This window comes from Lipotes vexillifer, unplaced genomic scaffold, assembly GCF_000442215.2.
Source record: "Lipotes vexillifer unplaced genomic scaffold, Lipotes_vexillifer_v1.1 scaffold182, whole genome shotgun sequence".
NCBI lineage: Eukaryota > Metazoa > Chordata > Mammalia > Artiodactyla > Lipotidae > Lipotes > Lipotes vexillifer.
This window is the reverse complement of record NW_006798798.1, coordinates 6333179-6338062: the sequence shown is the minus strand read 5'-3', so window position 1 is coordinate 6338062 and position 4884 is coordinate 6333179. Positions and strand designations below refer to the sequence as shown.

Here is a 4884-nt window from a genome sequence, read left to right as displayed (position 1 = left end):
TACCAAAAAAAAAAAAAAAAAAGAATATAACAAGTGTTGTCAAGGATGTAGAGAAAAGGGAGCCCTTGTCATTACTGATGGGAATGTAAATTGATGCAGCCACTATGGAAAACAGTATGGAGGTTCCTCAAAAAATTAAAAATATAACTACATATGATCCAACAATTTTTCTTCTGGGTATTTTTCCAAGGAAAACGAAAACACTAATTTGAAAAGATATATGTACCTCCACATTCACCACAGCATTAACCAAGACATGGAAACAGCCTAAGTGTTCATCAATGGATGAATGGATAAAGAAAATGTGTGTGTGTGTGTGTGTGTGTGTGTGTGTGTGTGTGTATACACAAAATTAAACAGACAATTACCATACGATCCAGCAATTTCACTTCTGGGTATATACCCAAACACTTGAAAGCAGGGACTCAAACAGGTATTTGTACACCCATGTTCCTAGAAGTATTATTCACAATAGCCAAAAGATGGAAGCAACCCAAATGTCTGCTGATGGATGTATTGACAAACAAAATGTGGTAAATACATACAACAGAATTCAGCCTTAAAAAGGAAATTCTGACACATACCAGAACATGGATGAAACTTGAGGACATTGTACTAAGTGAAATAAGCCATACACAAAAAGACAAACATTGTATGATTCAACTCATATGAGATATCTAGAATAGTGAAATTCATAAAGACGGAAAGTAGAATGGTGGTTGCCAGGCCCTGGTGGGGAAGAGGAATTGGGATTATTATTTAATGAATACATAGTTTCATTCTGGGAAGATGAAAAATTTGTGGAAATGAATACAGTGATGGTTGCAAGAGAATGTGAATGTACTTAATGCCACTGAATTTACACTCAAAAAAGGTTAAAATGGAATACATTTGTTATTCATTGTTTTAACACAATTTTAAGTAAGTAAATAAATAACTCCTGAAAATTAATTAATTATTAAGAAAATAAACAATCTAGTGGAAAAGATGGCAAAATTTTACATAAAAAGAAAGTATATTTATACTTTTATTTATATATTTATAAATAAAAGTATACATTTATATTAAATTTATATAAATAAAAGTATAAATTTATAAAAATTTATATAAAAGTATATATTTATACTTTTTTATACATAAAAAGAAAGTATATTTATTAACCTAATTGATAAAAACTAGGAAAATGTAGAACTTCACATTCACTATTGTATAGTGAAGAATTAACTTTCCCTAAAGGGAGGTCTGGCCTCTGTCCTGGTTCCTTAGAGGTAACCTCTAAAGCCTTGGAATTTCTCAAGTGATAGGAGTGTCTCTGTTACTCATAGTGAACCCCTTGGACCACACCTACTCCTGGTGGCAGCTGCCCATGCCAGAAAGATGAACCATATATTTAGAGAGCTGGGTCTTTGGGCCAGGTGAAATCGGCCTCCATAGAAGGGTAGGGAGCTGGAGGCCGAGTTCAGCCACATGGGTGATAACTCAACCATGCCTAGGTAATAAAGCCTTGATAAAAACTTTGCACACTGAAACTCAGGTGAGCATCCTAGGTTAGCAATATTACATGTGTATTGTCACATCAATGACATGAGGGCTAAGCATCCCTGAGGACATGGAACCTTCGCATTTGGGAACCCTCTCAGATTCTACCCTATGTGTGTCTTCCTTTGGCTGGTTCTAATCCTCTTGCTGGTATTCTTATGCTGTAATAAAAGTAATTATAAGTATAGTGCTTTCCTGAGTTCTGTGAGTTGTTCTCATGAATTATAAAATTTGAGGGAGTCCACGAAGATCCCCAAATTTGTAGCCAGCTGATCTGAAACGAGGTTGACCCTGTGGACTCCTAAACTTTCAGCTGGTGTCAGAAGTCTTGGGCAAATTTGGCAATCTGGAGGACTGTGCCCTAACCTTGTGTTTCACTAACTCTGGGCAACTGCATTGGCACAAATTATAAAGTGTGATTACAAATTCTAAGTGTAAATGAGGAAGTGCATCAAAGAAGACTCTGGTACTGGAAGAGCAGAGTGGTACAGTTACTTTCAAAAAAATTTGCCATGGGCTTCCCTCGTGGTGCCGTGGTTGAGAGTCCGCCTGCCGATGCAGGGGACACAGGTTCGTGCCCCAGTCCGGGAAGATCCCACATGCCGCGGAGCAGCTGGGCCCGTAAGCCATGGCCACTGAGCCTGCGCGTCCGGAGCCTGTGCTCCGCAACGGGAGAGGCCACAACAGTGAGAGGCCCGCGTACCGCAAAAAAAAAAAAAAAAAAAAAAATTGCCATTATCTTGAAAAATTGAATATTTACATACCCTGTGAACTAGAAATTCCACTTCTAGGTATATATCCTAAAGAAATTCATACACATGAGCAACAATAGAGATTTACAAGAATATTCATAGCAATTCAGTTCAAAAGAACCCAAATTCCACTGACCCAGAGAACAAACACATAAATTGTGATACATATGTGGCACATAATTCGATAATAGATTACAATGAAAATTAATGAACCACAGCCACATGCAAAGACATGGATGAAAAAAAATCACCTAAAAAAAATTTTAGGTGAAAAAACTTGGGTTAGAGAAAGCTCCATATAGTATGAAACCATTTTTATAATATTCAATAATAAAAAATCTAAATCCATTGCTTATGGGTACTAAAATTATTAAATCACATAAAAGGGTCAAAGGAAGAATAAGGACAAAAATCAGATTAGGTGCTATGGGGACACTGCGGGGGGCAGTAAAACAGAATAAAAAATGAGCACGAGTTAGGTGCAGTGGCATTGTGAAGTATGCTAGTTCTTGAGATGTATGGCAGGGTCACAGATTTTTTTTGTTGTTAGGCTTTAAAATTTACATATATTCTTTTTTATATCATTACCTTACCTAGTAAAAAGGGGTTTTTAAAACACAAAAAAATAAGTACAATGTTCTGGGAAGACTTTATATAGGCTAGTCACAAAAAAAATTGCTCTTGAATTATATGGAGAGAAATCAATAGTGAAAACCTTGTGCAGAGGAGAGGAACTGTCTAGAATGATAGAAATGGAACAGAACTTTCTGAAAAGCTGGAAATGCTCTGAATCTGCACTGTCCAATATGATAGCCAGTAGCCACATGTGATTACTGAGCACATGAAACATGGCTAGTGCATCTGTAGAATTAAATTTTTTATCTAATTTTAATTACTTTATGAAGTTTATCTTAAATAGTCACATGTAGCTAGTGGCTACCATATGGAAAGCACAGCCCTAGAAGATTCTCTATTCACACCGGTTGCAAGAATCTTTATGTTGTCCCTTCATGTAAAAAACTGAAAGCTTAAATTGTGATTCATGCCTTATGGGTTTAATATGTATGAAAAATAAGGCAGAACTCCAAATAGGGAACCCGTTTTAAGAGAAATTGCCAGGCCCTAACATCAGAATATGGGTAAAAAATCTGTAATTAAATGTTTTCAGTTAAAATAAAATGCTTGTGGCATATCATACTTTTTCACTTTATCCTTTCCAATTAACTAATCAATAATTAATACTTGTCTCAATTGATTTGGATAAGTCAGCTTCCCTGGATCATGCATTTCTGTGCTAGAATATCAGGAGCTTTAAAGGGTTTAAACTTTTTTGGCCAGGAATCTCATATCTGATCATCAAATATGAAAATATCCATCTAAATAAAGATGCATCAGAGTAGTAATTTTAAATAGAAGAAACTGTGAAAAGCAACTTATATATTTAATAGTATTTAAACGTATGATATCTGGGTCTTGCTTTAAAATACTTCAAGGGTGGGGGATGCAGAGGTCAATGAGGATAGATGAAATAAGATTGAAAACATGTTAATAACTGCTGAAGCTAGGGCACGAATTCATGGGACGTCCATTCCTCTGTCCATAATAAAGTAAAAAAGAAAAAATTTAAACACATTTGTAATGTTCTGTGAAAAAAAATGAAATCATCTCTATCCTACAATTAGAACACTATTTTAAGTCAATAAATGTTGATTAAAAGTAAATGAATATCCTTTAATGCACAGAATTGCTGCATCAAAGCAAAATTAGTCAGAGGGGGCTTCCCTGGTGGCACAGTGGTTGAGAGCCCGCCTGCTGATGCAGGGGACACAGGTTCGTGCCCCGGTCCGGGAAGATCCCACGTGCTGCGGAGCGGCTGGGCCAGTGAGCCATGGCCACTGGGCCTGCTCATCCGGAGCCTGTGCTCCGCAATGGGAGAGGCCACAACAGTGAGAGGCCTGTGTACCGCCAAAAAAAAAAAAAAAAAAAACTAGTCAGAGGGAAAAAAAAATTCAAAGATCAGTAGGATAAATGAACAGTAGGGCTTAAAAATGCATTTCAGAAGATTTTTTTAAAAACACATGAGTTTAAAAAAGGGAAAGAAGTGGATCTAAGTTATATGATATAAAATGGCTCTTAAAGAAAAAGGGCTTTGAAAAAGGAGGGAATTATGACAGATGAATAGCACAGAGAGCACAGGTTGGGGTAAAAGGGAAGGACTTTACATTTTTCCACATGTTTTTGGGCTTTTCTTCACAACCCTTGGATAGGCCTTCAAGGAAGAGATTCCTCAATCTATACCTTTAAGGTGCTGCCTCCCTCACCAGCTGGGTTCTTTTTTTTTTTTTTTTTTTAATATTTATTTATTTATTTTGGCTGCGCCGGGTCTTAGTTGCACCATGTAGGATCTTCTTGGTGGCATGCGGGATCTTTAGTTGCAGCATGCAAGATTTTTAGTTGCGACATGCAGACTTCTTAGCTACGGCATGCATGTGGGATCTAACTCCCCAACCAGGGATCGAACCCGGGCCCCATGCATTGGGAGAGCAGAGTCTTACCCACTGGACCACCAAGGAAGTCCCACCAGCTGGGTTCC

The 4884-nt window shown here is 37.2% G+C and overlaps 2 protein-coding genes across 1 annotated transcript in view; one reads left to right on the top strand and one right to left on the bottom strand.

Annotated features, from left to right (window-relative positions):
- The window catches only part of LOC103081756 (zinc finger protein 567), a 158607-nt gene that overhangs the window by 71966 nt on the left and 81757 nt on the right, over positions 1 to 4884 (top strand).
- LOC103072375 (putative zinc finger protein 56) overlaps positions 1 to 4884 on the bottom strand; it is a 31615-nt gene that overhangs the window by 17063 nt on the left and 9668 nt on the right. The window lies entirely within an intron of this gene.